Source organism: Oncorhynchus clarkii, chromosome 21 (assembly GCF_045791955.1).
Source record: "Oncorhynchus clarkii lewisi isolate Uvic-CL-2024 chromosome 21, UVic_Ocla_1.0, whole genome shotgun sequence".
Taxonomy (NCBI): domain Eukaryota; kingdom Metazoa; phylum Chordata; class Actinopteri; order Salmoniformes; family Salmonidae; genus Oncorhynchus; species Oncorhynchus clarkii.
In genome coordinates, this window is record NC_092167.1 from 48,831,323 (window position 1) to 48,847,320 (window position 15,998).

At 43.7% G+C, this 15,998-nt stretch overlaps 11 non-coding genes across 11 annotated transcripts; all 11 read left to right on the forward strand.

Moving 5' to 3' along the window:
- Positions 1-590: 590 nt before the first annotated feature.
- Positions 591-677, forward strand: trnay-gua (transfer RNA tyrosine (anticodon GUA)). The gene is given in 2 exon segments: positions 591-627; positions 642-677. It is a non-coding gene; the product is annotated as a tRNA-Tyr (tRNA).
- A 1,269-nt stretch (positions 678-1,946) lies between these two features.
- On the forward strand, positions 1,947-2,033 carry trnay-gua (transfer RNA tyrosine (anticodon GUA)). Its single transcript is given in 2 exon segments — positions 1,947-1,983; positions 1,998-2,033. It is a non-coding gene; the product is annotated as a tRNA-Tyr (tRNA).
- Positions 2,034-4,731: 2,698 nt separating this feature from the next.
- On the forward strand, positions 4,732-4,818 carry trnay-gua (transfer RNA tyrosine (anticodon GUA)). The gene is given in 2 exon segments: positions 4,732-4,768; positions 4,783-4,818. It is a non-coding gene; the product is annotated as a tRNA-Tyr (tRNA).
- A 589-nt stretch (positions 4,819-5,407) lies between these two features.
- Positions 5,408-5,494, forward strand: trnay-gua (transfer RNA tyrosine (anticodon GUA)). Its single transcript is given in 2 exon segments — positions 5,408-5,444; positions 5,459-5,494. It is a non-coding gene; the product is annotated as a tRNA-Tyr (tRNA).
- A 591-nt stretch (positions 5,495-6,085) lies between these two features.
- Positions 6,086-6,172, forward strand: trnay-gua (transfer RNA tyrosine (anticodon GUA)). The gene is given in 2 exon segments: positions 6,086-6,122; positions 6,137-6,172. It is a non-coding gene; the product is annotated as a tRNA-Tyr (tRNA).
- Positions 6,173-8,796: 2,624 nt separating this feature from the next.
- On the forward strand, positions 8,797-8,883 carry trnay-gua (transfer RNA tyrosine (anticodon GUA)). Its single transcript is given in 2 exon segments — positions 8,797-8,833; positions 8,848-8,883. It is a non-coding gene; the product is annotated as a tRNA-Tyr (tRNA).
- Positions 8,884-12,186: 3,303 nt separating this feature from the next.
- trnay-gua (transfer RNA tyrosine (anticodon GUA)) lies at positions 12,187-12,273 on the forward strand. The gene is given in 2 exon segments: positions 12,187-12,223; positions 12,238-12,273. It is a non-coding gene; the product is annotated as a tRNA-Tyr (tRNA).
- Positions 12,274-12,864: 591 nt separating this feature from the next.
- trnay-gua (transfer RNA tyrosine (anticodon GUA)) lies at positions 12,865-12,951 on the forward strand. The gene is given in 2 exon segments: positions 12,865-12,901; positions 12,916-12,951. It is a non-coding gene; the product is annotated as a tRNA-Tyr (tRNA).
- A 591-nt stretch (positions 12,952-13,542) lies between these two features.
- Positions 13,543-13,629, forward strand: trnay-gua (transfer RNA tyrosine (anticodon GUA)). Its single transcript is given in 2 exon segments — positions 13,543-13,579; positions 13,594-13,629. It is a non-coding gene; the product is annotated as a tRNA-Tyr (tRNA).
- A 1,268-nt stretch (positions 13,630-14,897) lies between these two features.
- Positions 14,898-14,984, forward strand: trnay-gua (transfer RNA tyrosine (anticodon GUA)). Its single transcript is given in 2 exon segments — positions 14,898-14,934; positions 14,949-14,984. It is a non-coding gene; the product is annotated as a tRNA-Tyr (tRNA).
- A 591-nt stretch (positions 14,985-15,575) lies between these two features.
- On the forward strand, positions 15,576-15,662 carry trnay-gua (transfer RNA tyrosine (anticodon GUA)). Its single transcript is given in 2 exon segments — positions 15,576-15,612; positions 15,627-15,662. It is a non-coding gene; the product is annotated as a tRNA-Tyr (tRNA).
- Positions 15,663-15,998: the final 336 nt, after the last annotated feature.

The window sequence follows — 15,998 nt, forward strand, 5'->3', positions numbered from 1 at the left end:
ACATGTGCTTGACAAAAAAATATCTTTCCCTGAGAGAAGAAATCTTCACTTGTTGACCTTTGATAGGAATGTTGGTAGAGCAGCAGAGAGTTCTCGAGATTGCAACAGTCCTTAGGTCGCTGATTCAGAATAGTATAACTTTTTCTGCAGTTGTGCCAAGTTTTTGACTTATGCCTAGTGTTTCCCCAAAAGCAAGTCATTCCCTGAGCGGGAATCAAACCCAGGCCGCGGTGGTAAAAGAACAGAATCCTAACCACTAGACCAACAGGGAGAGAGAAAAATACTTTTTGCAAGCTATCGGGCTAAACAGCGATTTTATTCCTCGGCTCACTTTTTGTCTATTCCCAAATGCAACTACTTGCAATCTAAGGGGATGTAGCTCAGAGGAATAGAGCATTAGTTGAACGTACGAAGACCTGACCTCAGCAGCTCCAAGAAACCACCAAACTCAGCAGATTAATTTCAATATGCTTCTGGGGGCAGCAGCTCCAAGAAACCACCAAACTCAGCAGATTAATTTCTTAAAGGGAACATATGCTTCTGCCAAACCTCTGACCATCTAGGTGATGGCGTTTGACTACATTCTTTACCCTTCGATAGCTCAGTTGGTAGAGCGGAGGACTGTAGGTGAAATTGCTGTAATCCTTAGGTCGCTGGTTCAAATCCGGCTCGAAAGATTGTATTTTTTCTTGTGGCTTACGCCAACTTTTTGACAGCAGTGTACCATGACATGTGCTTGACAAAAAATTATATTTCCCTGAGAGAAGAAATCTTCACTTGTTGACCTTTGATAGGAATGTTGGTAGAGCAGCAGAGAGTTCTCGAGATTGCAACAGTCCGTATGTCGCTGACTCAGAAGAGTATAACTTTTTCTGCAGTTGTGCCAAGTTTTTGACTTATGCCTAGTGTTTACCCAAAAGCAAGTCATTCCCTGAGCGGGAATCAAACCCAGGCCGCGGTGGTAAAAGAACCGAATCCTAACCACTAGACCAACAGGGAGAGAGAAAAATACTTTTTGCAAGCTAGGGGGCTAAACAGCGATTTTATTCCTCGGCTCACTTTTTGTCTATTCCCAAATGCAACTACTTGCAATCTAAGGGGATGTAGCTCAGAGGAATAGAGCATTAGTTGAACGTACGAAGACCTTGGGGCAATCCTTAGCAGCTCCAAGAAACCACCAAACTCAGCAGATTAATTTCTTAAAGGGAACATTTGCTTCTGCCAAACCTCTGACCATCTAGGTGATGGCGTTTGACTACATTTTTTATCCTTCGATAGCTCAGTTGGTAGGGCGGAGGACTGTAGGTGAAATTGCTGTAATCCTTAGGTCGCTGGTTCAAATCCGGCTAGAAGGACTGTACTTTTTCTTGTGGCTTACGCCAACTTTTTGACAGCAGTGTACCATGACATGTGCTTGACAAAAAAATATCTTTCCCTGAGAGAAGAAATCTTCACTTGTTGACATTTGATAGGAATGTTGGTAGAGCAGCAGAGAGTTCTCGAGATTGCAACAGTCCTTAGGTCGCTGATTCAGAATAGTATAACTTTTTCTGCAGTTGTGCCAAGTTTTTGACTTATGCCTAGTGTTTCCCCAAAAGCAAGTCATTCCCTGAGCGGGAATCAAACCCAGGCCGCGGTGGTAAAAGAACCGAATCCTAACCACTAGACCAACAGGGAGAGAGAAAAATACTTTTTGCAAGCTAGGGGGCTAAACAGCGATTTTATTCCTCGGCTCACTTTTTGTCTATTCCCAAATGCAACTACTTGCAATCTAAGGGGATGTAGCGCAGAGGAATAGAGCATTAGTTGAACGTACGAAGACCTGGGGGCAATCCTCAGCAGCTCCAAGAAAACACCAAACTCAGCAGATTAATTTCTTAAAGGGAACATATGCTTCTGCCAAACCTCTGACCATCTAGGTGACGGCGTTTGACTACATTTTTTATCCTTCGATAGCTCAGTTGGTAGAGCGGAGGACTGTAGGTGAAATTGCTGTAATCCTTAGGTCGCTGGTTCAAATCCGGCTCGAAGGATTGTACTTTTTCTTGTGGCTTACGCCAACTTTTTGACAGCAGTGTACCATGACATGTGCTTGACAAAAAAATATCTTTCCCTGAGAGAAGAAATCTTCACTTGTTGACCTTTGATAGGAATGTTGGTAGAGCAGCAGAGAGTTCTCGAGATTGCAACAGTCCTTAGGTCGCTGATTCAGAATAGTATAACTTTTTCTGCAGTTGTGCCAAGTTTTTGACTTATGCCTAGTGTTTCCCCAAAAGCAAGTCATTCCCTGAGCGGGAATCAAACCCAGGCCGCGGTGGTAAAAGAACAGAATCCTAACCACTAGACCAACAGGGAGAGAGAAAAATACTTTTTGCAAGCTATCGGTCTAAACAGCGATTTTATTCCTCGGCTCACTTTTTGTCTATTCCCAAATGCAACTACTTGCAATCTAAGGGGATGTAGCTCAGAGGAATAGAGCATTAGTTGAACGTACGAAGACCTGGGGGCAATCCTCAGCAGCTCCAAGAAACCACCAAACTCAGCAGATTAATTTCTTAAAGGGAACATATGCTTCTGGGGGCAATCCTCAGCAGCTCCAAGAAACCACCAAACTCAGCAGATTAATTTCTTAAAGGGAACATATGCTTCTGCCAAACCTCTGACCATCTAGGTGATGGCGTTTGACTAAATTCTTTACCCTTCGATAGCTCAGTTGGTAGAGTGGAGGACTGTAGGTGAAATTGCTGTAATCCTTAGGTCGCTGTTTCAAATCCGGCTCGAAAGATTGTATTTTTTCTTGTGGCTTACGCCAACTTTTTGACAGCAGTGTACCATGACATGTGCTTGACAAAAAAATATCTTTCCCTGAGAGAAGAAATCTTCACTTGTTGACCTTTGATAGGAATGTTGGTAGAGCAGCAGAGAGTTCTCGAGAAAGCAACAGTCCGTATGTCGCTGACTCAGAAGAGTATAACTTTTTCTGCAGTTGTTCCAAGTTTTTGACTTATGCCTAGTGTTTACCCAAAAGCAAGTCATTCCCTGAGCGGGAATCAAACCCAGGCCGCGGTGGTAAAAGAACCGAATCCTAACCACTAGACCAACAGGGAGAGAGAAAAATACTTTTTGCAAGCTAGGGGGCTAAACAGCGATTTTATTCCTCGGCTCACTTTTTGTCTATTCCCAAATGCAACTACTTGCAATCTAAGGGGATGTAGCGCAGAGGAATAGAGCATTAGTTGAACGTACGAAGACCTGGGGGCAATCCTCAGCAGCTCCAAGAAACCACCAAACTCAGCAGATTAATTTCTTAAAGGGAACATATGCTTCTGCCAAACCTCTGACCATCTAGGTGACGGCGTTTGACTACATTTTTTATCCTTCGATAGCTCAGTTGGTAGAGCGGAGGACTGTAGGTGAAATTGCTGTAATCCTTAGGTCGCTGGTTCAAATCCGGCTAGAAGGACTGTACTTTTTCTTGTGGCTTACGCCAACTTTTTGACAGCAGTGTACCATGACATGTGCTTGACAAAAAAATATCTTTCCCTGAGAGAAGAAATCTTCACTTGTTGACCTTTGATAGGAATGTTGGTAGAGCAGCAGAGAGTTCTCGAGATTGCAACAGTCCTTAGGTCGCTGATTCAGAAGAGTATAACTTTTTCTGCAGTTGTGCCAAGTTTTTGACTTATGCCTAGTGTTTCCCCAAAAGCAAGTCATTCACTGAGCGGGAATCAAACCCAGGCCGCGGTGGTAAAAGAACCGAATCCTAACCACTAGACCAACAGGGAGAGAGAAAAATACTTTTTGCAAGCTAGGGGGCTAAACAGCGATTTTATTCCTCGGCTCACTTTTTGTCTATTCCCAAATGCAACTACTTGCAATCTAAGGGGATGTAGCTCAGAGGAATAGAGCATTAGTTGAACGTACGAAGACCTGGGGGCAATCCTCAGCAGCTCCAAGAAAACACCAAACTCAGCAGATTAATTTCTTAAAGGGAACATATGCTTCTGCCAAACCTCTGACCATCTAGGTGATGGCGTTTGACTACATTCTTTACCCTTCGATAGCTCAGTTGGTAGAGCGGAGGTCTGTAGGAGAAATTGCTGTAATCCTTAGGTTGCTGGTTCAAATCCGGCTCGAAGGATTGTACTTTTTCTTGTGGCTTACGCCAACTTTTTGACAGCAGTGTACCATGACATGTGCTTGACAAAAAATATCTTTCCCTGAGAGAAGAAATCTTCACTTGTTGACCTTTGATAGGAATGTTGGTAGAGCTGCAGAGAGTTCTCGAGATTGCAACAGTCCTTATGTCGCTGATTCAGAAGAGTATAACTTTTTCTGCAGTTGTGCCAAGTTTTTGACTTATGCCTAGTGTTTCCCCAAAAGCAAGTCATTCCCTGAGCGGGAATCAAACCCAGGCCGCGGTGGTAAAAGAACCGAATCCTAACCACTAGACCAACAGGGAGAGAGAAAAATACTTTTTGCAAGCTAGGGGGCTAAACAGCGATTTTATTCCTCGGCTCACTTTTTGTCTATTCCCAAATGCAACTACTTGCAATCTAAGGGGATGTAGCTCAGAGGAATAGAGCATTAGTTGAACGTACGAAGACCTGGGGGCAATCCTCAGCAGCTCCAAGAAACCACCAAACTCAGCAGATTAATTTCTTAAAGGGAACATATGCTTCTGCCAAACCTCTGACCATCTAGGTGATGGCGTTTGACTACATCTTTTATCCTTCGATAGCTCAGTTGGTAGAGCGGAGGACTGTAGGTGAAATTGCTGTAATCCTTAGGTCGCTGGTTCAAATCCGGCTCGAAGGATTGTACTTTTTCTTGTGGCTTACGCCAACTTTTTGACAGCAGTGTACCATGACATGTGCTTGACAAAAAAATATCTTTCCCTGAGAGAAGAAATCTTCACTTGTTGACCTTTGATAGGAATGTTGGTAGAGCAGCAGAGAGTTCTCGAGAATGCAACAGTCCGTATGTCGCTGACTCAGAAGAGTATAACTTTTTCTGCAGTTGTTCCAAGTTTTTGACTTATGCCTAGTGTTTACCCAAAAGCAAGTCATTCCCTGAGCGGGAATCAAACCCAGGCCGCGGTGGTAAAAGAACCGAATCCTAACCACTAGACCAACAGGGAGAGAGAAAAATACTTTTTGCAAGCTAGGGGGCTAAACAGCGATTTTATTCCTCGGCTCACTTTTTGTCTATTCCCAAATGCAACTACTTGCAATCTAAGGGGATGTAGCTCAGAGGAATAGAGCATTAGTTGAACGTACGAAGACCTGGGGGCAATCCTCAGCAGCTCCAAGAAACCACCAAACTCAGCAGATTAATTTCTTAAAGGGAACATATGCTTCTGCCAAACCTCTGACCATCTAGGTGATGGCGTTTGACTAATTCTTTACCTTCGATAGCTCAGTTGGTAGAGCGGAGGACTGTAGGTGAAATTGCTGTAATCCTTAGGTTGCTGGTTCAAATCCGGCTCGAAGGATTGTACTTTTTCTTGTGGCTTACGCCAACTTTTTGACAGCAGTGTACCATGACATGTGCTTGACAAAAAAATATCTTTCCCTGATAGAAGAAATCTTCACTTGTTGACCTTTGATAGGAATGTTGGTAGAGCAGCAGAGAGTTCTCGAGATTGCAACAGTCCTTAGGTCGCTGATTCAGAAGAGTATAACTTTTTCTGCAGTTGTGCCAAGTTTTTGACTTATGCCTAGTGTTTCCCCAAAAGCAAGTCATTCCCTGAGCGGGAATCAAACCCAGGCCGCGGTGGTAAAAGAACCGAATCCTAACCACTAGACCAACAGGGAGAGAGAAAAATACTTTTTGCAAGCTAGGGGGCTAAACAGCAATTTTATTCCTCGGCTCACTTTTTGTCTATTCCCAAATGCAACTACTTGCAATCTAAGGGGATGTAGCTCAGAGGAATAGAGCATTAGTTGAACGTACGAAGACCTGGGGGCAATCCTCAGCAGCTCCAAGAAACCACCAAACTCAGCAGATTAATTTCTTAAAGGGAACATATGCTTCTGCCAAACCTCTGACCATCTAGGTGATGGCGTTTGACTACATTCTTTACCCTTCGATAGCTCAGTTGGTAGAGCGGAGGACTGTAGGAGAAATTGCTGTAATCCTTAGGTCGCTGGTTCAAATCCGGCTCGAAGGATTGTACTTTTTCTTGTGGCTTACGCCAACTTTTTGACAGCAGTGTACCATGACATGTGCTTGACAAAAAAATATCTTTCCCTGAGAGAAGAAATCTTCACTTGTTGACCTTTGATAGGAATGTTGGTAGAGCAGCAGAGAGTTCTCGAGATTGCAACAGTCCTTAGGTCGCTGATTCAGAAGAGTATAACTTTTTCTGCAGTTGTGCCAAGTTTTTGACTTATGCCTAGTGTTTCCCCAAAAGCAAGTCATTCCCTGAGCGGGAATCAAACCCAGGCCGCGGTGGTAAAAGAACCGAATCCTAACCACTAGACCAACAGGGAGAGAGAAAAATAATTTTTGCAAGCTAGGGGGCTAAACAGCGATTTTATTCCTCTGCCCACTTTTTGTCTATTCCCAAATGCAACTACTTGCAATCTAAGGGGATGTAGCTCAGAGGAATAGAGCATTAGTTGAACGTACGAAGACCTGGGGGCAATCCTCAGCAGCTCCATGAAACCACCAAACTCAGCAGATTAATTTCTTAAAGGGAACATATGCTTCTGCCAAACCTCTGACCATCTAGGTGATGGAGTTTGACCAATTTTTTATCCTTCGATAGCTCAGTTGGTAGAGCGGAGGACTGTAGGTGAAATTGCTGTAATCCTTAGGTAGCTGGTTCAAATCCGACTCGAAGGATTGTACTTTTTCTTGTGGCTTACGGCAACTTTTTGACAGCAGTGAACCATGACATGTGCTTGACAAAAAAATATCTTTCCCTGAGAGAAGAAATCTTCACTTGTTGACCTTTGATAGGAATGTTGGTAGAGCAGCAGAGAGTTCTCGAGATTGCAACAGTCCTTAGGTCGCTGACTCAGAAGAGTATAACTTTTTCTGCAGTTGTGCCAAGTTTTTGACTTATGCCTAGTGTTGCCCCAAAAGCAAGTCATTCCCTGAGCGGGAATCAAACCCAGGCAGCGGTGGTAAAAGAACCGAATCCTAACCACTAGACCAACAGGGAGAGAGAAAAATACATTTCGCAAGCTAGGGGGCTAAACAGCGATTTTATTCCTCGGCTCACTTTTTGTCTATTCCCAAATGCAACTACTTGCAATCTAAGGGGATGTAGTTCAGAGGAATAGAGCATTAGTTGAACGTACGAAGACCTGGGGGCAATCCTTAGCAGCTCCAAGAAACCACCAAACTCAGCAGATTAATTTCTTAAAGGGAACATATGCTTCTGCCAAACCTCTGACCATCTAGGTGATGGCGTTTGAGTAAATTTTTTATCCTTCGATAGCTCAGTTTGTAGAGCGGAGGACTGTAGGTGAAATTGCTGTAATCCTTAGGTTGCTGGTTCAAATCCGGCTCGAAGGATTGTAATTTTTCTTGTGGCTTACGCCAACTTTTTGACAGCAGTGTACCATGACATGTGCTTGACAAAAAAATATCTTTCCCTGACAGAAGAAATCTTCACTTGTTGACCTTTGATAGGAATGTTGGTAGAGCAGCAGAGAGTTCTCGAGATTGCAACAGTCCTTAGGTCGCTGATTCAGAAGAGTATAACTTTTTCTGCAGTTGCGCCAAGTTTTTGACTTATGCCTAGTGTTTCCCCAAAAGCAAGTCATTCCCTGAGCGGGAATCAAACCCAGGCCGCGGTGGTAAAAGAACCGAATCCTAACCACTAGACCAACAGGGAGAGAGAAAAATACATTTCGCAAGCTAGGGCGCTAAACAGCGATTTTATTCCTCGGCTCACTTTTTGTCTATTCCCAAATGCAACTACTTGCAATCTAAGGGGATGTAGCTCAGAGGAATAGAGCATTAGTTGAACGTACGAAGACCTGGGGGCAATCCTCAGCAGCTCCAAGAAACCACCAAACTCAGCAGAATAATTTCTTAAACGGAACATATGCTTCTGCCAAACCTCTGACCATCTAGGTGATGGTGTTTGACTACATTTTTTATCCTTCGATAACTCAGTTGTTAGAGCGGAGGACTGTAGGTGAAATTGCTGTAATCCTTAGGTCGCTGGTTCAAATCCAGCTCGAAGGATTGTACTTTTTCTTGTGGCTTACACCAACTTTTTGACAGCAGTGTACCATGACATGTGCTTGACAAAAAAATATCTTTCCCTGAGAGAAGAAATCTTCACTTGTTGACCTTTGATAGGAATGTTGGTAGAGCAGCAGAGAGTTCTCGAGATTGCAACAGTCCTTAGGTCGCTGATTCAGAAGAGTATAACTTTTTCTGCAGTTGTGCCAAGTTTTTGACTTATGCCTAGTGTTTCCCCAAAAGCAAGTCATTCCCTGAGCGGGAATCAAACCCAGGCAGCGGTGGTAAAAGAACCGAATCCTAACCACTAGACCAACAGGGAGAGAGAAAAATACATTTCGCAAGCTAGGGGGCTAAACAGCGATTTTATTCCTCGGCTCACTTTTTGTCTATTCCCAAATGCAACTACTTGCAATCTAAGGGGATGTAGCTCAGAGGAATAGAGCATTAGTTGAACGTACGAAGACCTGGGGGCAATCCTCAGCAGCTCCAAGAAACCACCAAACTCAGCAGATTAATTTCTTAAAGGGAACATATGCTTCTGCCAAACCTCTGACCATCTAGGTGATGGCGTTTGACTACATTTTTTATCCTTCGATAGCTCAGTTGGTAGAGCGGAGGACTGTAGGTGAAATTGCTGTAATCCTTAGGTCGCTGGTTCAAATCCGGCTCGAAGGATTGTACTTTTTCTTGTGGCTTACACCAACTTTTTGACAGCAGTGTACCATGACATGTGCTTGACAAAAAAATATCTTTCCCTGAGAGAAGAAATCTTCACTTGTTGACCTTTGATAGGAATGTTGGTAGAGCAGCAGAGAGTTCTCGAGATTGCAACAGTCCTTAGGTCGCTGATTCAGAAGAGTATAACTTTTTCTGCAGTTGTGCCAAGTTTTTGACTTATGCCTAGTGTTTACCCAAAAGCAAGTCATTCCCTGAGCGGGAATCAAACCCAGGCCGCGGTGGTAAAAGAACCGAATCCTAACCACTAGACCAACAGGGAGAGAGAAAAATACATTTCGCAAGCTAGGGGGCTAAACAGCGATTTTATTCCTCGGCTCACTTTTTGTCTATTCCCAAATGCAACTACTTGCAATCTAAGGGGATGTAGCTCAGAGGAATAGAGCATTAGTTGAACGTACGAAGACCTGGGGGCAATCCTCAGCAGCTCCAAGAAACCACCAAACTCAGCAGATTAATTTCTTAAAGGGAACATATGCTTCTGCCAAACCTCTGACCATCTAGGTGATGGTGTTTGACTACATTTTTTATCCTTCGATAGCTCAGTTGGTAGAGCGGAGGACTGTAGGTGAAATTGCTCTAATCCTTAGGTCGCTTGTTCAAATCCGGCTCGAAGGATTGTACTTTTTCTTGTGGCTTACGCCAACTTTTTGACAGCAGTGTACCATGACATGTGCTTGACAAAAAAACATCTTTCTCTGAGAGAAGAAATCTTCACTTGTTGACCTTTGATAGGAATGTTGGTAGAGCAGCAGAGAGTTCTCGAGATTGCAACAGTCCTTAGGTCGCTGATTCAGAAGAGTATAACTTTTTCTGCAGTTGTGCCAAGTTTTTGACTTATGCCTAGTGTTTCCCCAAAAGCAAGTCATTCCCTGAGCGGGAATCAAACCCAGGCAGCGGTGGTAAAAGAACCGAATCCTAACCACTAGACCAACAGGGAGAGAGAAAAATACATTTCGCAAGCTAGGGGGCTAAACAGCGATTTTATTCCTCGGCTCACTTTTTGTCTATTCCCAAATGCAACTACTTGCAATCTAAGGGGATGTAGCTCAGAGGACTAGAGCATTAGTTGAACGTACGAAGACCTGGGGGCAATCCTCAGCAGCTCCAAGAAACCACCAAACTCAGCAGATTAATTTCTTAAAGGGAACATATGCTTCTGCCAAACCTCTGACCATCTAGGTGATGGCGTTTGACTGCATTTTTTATCCTTCGATAGCTCAGTTGGTAGAGCGGAGGACTGTAGGTGAAATTGCTGTAATCCTTAGGTCGCTGGGTCAAATCCAGCTCGAAGGATTGGACTTTTTCTGGTGGCTTACGGCAACTTTTTGACAGCAGTGAACCATGACATGTGCTTGACAAAAAAATATATTTCCCTGAGAGAAGAAATCTTCACTTGTTGACCTTTGATAGGAATGTTGGTAGAGCAGCAGAGAGTTCTCGAGATTGCAACAGTCCTTAGGTCGCTGACTCAGAAGAGTATAACTTTTTCTGCAGTTGTGCCAAGTTTTTGACTTATGCCTAGTGTTGCCCCAAAAGCAAGTCATTCCCTGAGCGGGAATCAAACCCAGGCAGCGGTGGTATAATAACCGAATCCTAACCACTAGACCAACAGGGAGAGAGAAAAATACATTTTGCAAGCTAGGGGGCTAAACAGCGATTTTATTCCTCTGCTCACTTTTTGTCTATTCCCAAATGCAACTACTTGCAATCTAAGGGGATGTAGCTCAGAGGACTAGAGCATTAGTTGAACGTACGAAGACCTGGGGGCAATCCTCAGCAGCTCCAAGAAACCACCAAACTCATCAGATTAATTTCTTAAAGGGAACATATGCTTCTGCCAAACCTCTGACCATCTAGGTGATGGTGTTTGACTACATTTTTTATCCTTCGATAGCTCAGTTGGTAGAGCGGAGGACTGTAGGTGAAATTGCTCTAATCCTTAGGTCGCTGGTCCAAATCCGGCTCGAAGGATTGTACTTTTTCTTGTGGCTTACACCAACTTTTTGACAGCAGTGTACCATGACATGTGCTTGACAAAAAAATATATTTCCCTGAGAGAAGAAATCTTCACTTGTTGACCTTTGATAGGAATGTTGGTAGAGCAGCAGAGAGTTCTCGAGATTGCAACAGTCCTTAGGTCGCTGATTCAGAAGAGTATAACTTTTTCTGCAGTTGTGCCAAGTTTTTGACTTATGCCTAGTGTTTCCCCAAAAGCAAGTCATTCCCTGAGCGGGAATCAAACCCAGGCAGCGGTGGTAAAAGAACCGAATCCTAACCACTAGACCAACAGGGAGAGAGAAAAATACATTTCGCAAGCTAGGGGGCTAAACAGCGATTTTATTCCTCGGCTCACTTTTTGTCTATTCCCAAATGCAACTACTTGCAATCTAAGGGGATGTAGCTCAGAGGAATAGAGCATTAGTTGAACGTACGAAGACCTGGGGGCAATCCTTAGCAGCTCCAAGAAACCACCAAACTCAGCAGATTAATTTCTTAAAGGGAACATATGCTTCTGCCAAACCTCTGACCATCTAGGTGATGGCGTTTGACTACATTTTTTATCCTTCGATAGCTCAGTTGGGAGAGCGGAGGACTGTAGGTGAAATTGCTGTAATCCTTAGGTCGCTGGTTCAAATCCTGCTCGAAGGATTGTACTTTTTCTTGTGGCTTACACCAACTTTTTGACAGCAGTGTACCATGACATGTGCTTGACAAAAAAATATCTTTCCCTGAGAGAAGAAATCTTCACTTGTTAACCTTTGATAGGAATGTTGGTAGAGCAGCAGAGAGTTCTCGAGATTGCAACAGTCCTTAGGTCGCTGATTCAGAAGAGTATAACTTATTCTGCAGTTGTTCCAAGTTTTTGACTTATGCCTAGTGTTTACCCAAAAGCAAGTCATTCCCTGAGCGGGAATCAAACCCAGGCCGCGGTGGTAAAAGAACCGAATCCTTACCACTAGACCAACAGGGAGAGAGAAAAATACATTTCGCAAGCTAGGGGGCTAAACAGCGATTTTATTCCTCGGCTCACTTTTTGTCTATTCCCAAATGCAACTACTTGCAATCTAAGGGGATGTAGCTCAGAGGACTAGAGCATTAGTTGAACGTACGAAGACCTGGGGGCAATCCTCAGCAGCTCCAAGAAACCACCAAACTCAGCAGATTAATTTCTTAAAGGGAACATATGCTTCTGCCAAACCTCTGACCATCTAGGTGATGGTGTTTGACTACATTTTTTATCCTTCGATAGCTCAGTTGGTAGAGTGGAGGACTGTAGGTGAAATTGCTGTAATCCTTAGGTCGCTGGTTCAAATCCGGCTCGAAGGATTGTACTTTTTCTTGTGGCTTACACCAACTTTTTGACAGCAGTGTACCATGACATGTGCTTGACAAAAAAATATCTTTCCCTGAGAGAAGAAATCTTCACTTGTTGACCTTTGATAGGAATGTTGGTAGAGCAGCAGAGAGTTCTCGAGATTGCAACAGTCCTTAGGTCGCTGATTCAGAAGAGTATAACTTTTTCTGCAGTTGTGCCAAGTTTTTGACTTATGCCTAGTGTTTCCCCAAAAGCAAGTCATTCCCTGAGCGGGAATCAAACCCAGGCAGCGGTGGTAAAAGAACCGAATCCTAACCACTAGACCAACAGGGAGAGAGAAAAATACATTTCGCAAGCTAGGGGGCTAAACAGCGATTTTATTCCTCGGCTCACTTTTTGTCTATTCCCAAATGCAACTACTTGCAATCTAAGGGGATGTAGCTCAGAGGAATAGAGCATTAGTTGAACGTACGAAGACCTGGGGGCAATCCTTAGCAGCTCCAAGAAACCACCAAACTCAGCAGATTAATTTCTTAAAGGGAACATATGCTTCTGCCAAACCTCTGACCATCTAGGTGATGGCGTTTGACTACATTTTTTATCCTTCGATAGCTCAGTTGGTAGAGCGGAGGACTGTAGGTGAAATTGCTGTAATCCTTAGGTCGCTGGTTCAAATCCAGCTCGAAGGATTGTACTTTTTCTTGTGGCTTACACCAACTTTTTGACAGCAGTGTACCATGACATGTGCTTGACAAAAAAATATCTTTCCCTGAGAGAAGAAATCTTCACTTGTTGACCTTTGATAGGAATGTTGGTAGAGCAGCAGAGAGTTCTCGAGATTGCAACAGTCCTTAGGTCGCTGATTCAGAAGAGTATAACTTTTTCTGCAGTTGTGCCAAGTTTTTGACTTATGCCTAGTGTTTCCCCAAAAGCAAGTCATTCCCTGAGCGGGAATCAAACCCAGGCAGCGGTGGTAAAAGAACCGAATCCTAACCACTAGACCAACAGGGAGAGAGAAAAATACATTTCGCAAGCTAGGGGGCTAAACAGCGATTTTATTCCTCGGCTCACTTTTTGTCTATTCCCAAATGCAACTACTTGCAATCTAAGGGGATGTAGCTCAGAGGACTAGAGCATTAGTTGAACGTACGAAGACCTGGGGGCAATCCTCAGCAGCTCCAAGAAACCACCAAACTCAGCAGATTAATTTCTTAAAGGGAACATATGCTTCTGCCAAACCTCTGACCATCTAGGTGATGGCGTTTGACTGCATTTTTTATCCTTCGATAGCTCAGTTGGTAGAGCGGAGGACTGTAGGTGAAATTGTTGTAATCCTTAGGTCGCTGGTTCAAATCCGGCTCGAAGGATTGTACTTTTTCTTGTGGCTTACGGCAACTTTTTGACAGCAGTGAACCATGACATGTGCTTGACAAAAAAATATATTTCCCTGAGAGAAGAAATCTTCACTTGTTGACCTTTGATAGGAATGTTGGTAGAGCAGCAGAGAGTTCTCGAGATTGCAACAGTCCTTAGGTCGCTGACTCAGAAGAGTATAACTTTTTCTGCAGTTGTGCCAAGTTTTTGACTTATGCCTAGTGTTGCCCCAAAAGCAAGTCATTCCCTGAGCGGGAATCAAACCCAGGCAGCGGTGGTATAATAACCGAATCCTAACCACTAGACCAACAGGGAGAGAGAAAAATACATTTTGCAAGCTAGGGGGCTAAACAGCGATTTTATTCCTCGGCTCACTTTTTGTCTATTCCCAAATGCAACTACTTGCAATCTAAGGGGATGTAGCTCAGAGGACTAGAGCATTAGTTGAACGTACGAAGACCTGGGGGCAATCCTCAGCAGCTCCAAGAAACCACCAAACTCATCAGATTAATTTCTTAAAGGGAACATATGCTTCTGCCAAACCTCTGACCATCTAGGTGATGGTGTTTGACTACATTTTTTATCCTTCGATAGCTCAGTTGGTAGAGCGGAGGACTGTAGGTGAAATTGCTCTAATCCTTAGGTCGCTGGTCCAAATCCGGCTCGAAGGATTGTACTTTTCTTGTGGCTTACACCAACTTTTTGACAGCAGTGTACCATGACATGTGCTTGACAAAAAAATATATTTCCCTGAGAGAAGAAATCTTCACTTGTTGACCTTTGATAGGAATGTTGGTAGAGCAGCAGAGAGTTCGCGAGATTGCAACAGTCCTTAGGTCGCTGATTCAGAAGAGTATAACTTTTTCTGCAGTTGTGCCAAGTTTTTGACTTATGCCTAGTGTTTCCCCAAAAGCAAGTCATTCCCTGAGCGGGAATCAAACCCAGGCAGCGGTGGTAAAAGAACCGAATCCTAACCACTAGACCAACAGGGAGAGAGAAAAATACATTTCGCAAGCTAGGGGGCTAAACAGCGATTTTATTCCTCGGCTCACTTTTTGTCTATTCCCAAATGCAACTACTTGCAATCTAAGGGGATGTAGCTCAGAGGACTAGAGCATTAGTTGAACGTACGAAGACCTGGGGGCAATCCTCAGCAGCTCCAAGAAACCACCAAACTCAGCAGATTACTTTCTTAAAGGGAACATATGCTTCTGCCAAACCTCTGACCATCTAGGTGATGGCGTTTGACTGCATTTTTTATCCTTCGATAGCTCAGTTGGTAGAGCGGAGGACTGTAGGTGAAATTGCTGTAATCCTTAGGTCGCTGGTTCAAATCCAGCTCGAAGGATTGGACTTTTTCTTGTGGCTTACGGCAACTTTTTGACAGCAGTGTACCATGACATGTGCTTGACAAAAAAATATATTTCCCTGAGAGAAGAAATCTTCACTTGTTGACCTTTGATAGGAATGTTGGTAGAGCAGCAGAGAGTTCTCGAGATTGCAACAGTCCTTAGGTCGCTGACTCAGAAGAGTATAACTTTTTCTGCAGTTGCGCCAAGTTTTTGACTTATGCCTAGTGTTGCCCCAAAAGCAAGTCATTCCCTGAGCGGGAATCAAACCCAGGCAGCGGTGGTAAAAGAACCGAATCATAACCACTAGACCAACAGGGAGAGAGAAAAATAAATTTTGCAAGCTAGGGGGCTAAACAGCGATTTTATTCCTCGGCTCACTTTTTGTCTATTCCCAAATGCAACTACTTGCAATCTAAGGGGATGTAGCTCAGAGGAATAGAGCATTAGTTGAACGTACGAAGACCTGGGGGCAATCCTCAGCAGTTCCAAGAAACCACCAAACTCAGCAGATTAATTTCTTAAAGGGAACATATGCTTCTGCCAAACCTCTGACCATCTAGGTGATGGTGTTTGACTACATTTTTTATCCTTCGATAGCTCAGTTGGTAGAGCGGAGGACTGTAGGTGAAATTGCTGTAATCCTTAGGTCGCTGGTTCAAATCCGGCTCGAAGGATTGTACTTTTTCTTGTGCCTTACGCCAACTTTTTGACAGCAGTGTACCATGACATGTGCTTGACAAAAAAATATCTTTCTCTGAGAGAAGAAATCTTCACTTGTTGACCTTTGATAGGAATGTTGGTAGAGCAGCAGAGAGTTCTCAAGATTGCAACAGTCCTTAGGTCGCTGATTCAGAAGAGTATAACTTTTTCTGCAGTTGTGCCAAGTTTTTGACTTATGCCTAGTGTTTCCCCAAAAGCAAGTCATTCCCTGAGCGGGAATCAAACCCAGGCAGCGGTGGTAAAAGAACCGAATCCTAACCACTAGACCAACAGTCAACTTTTTGACAGCA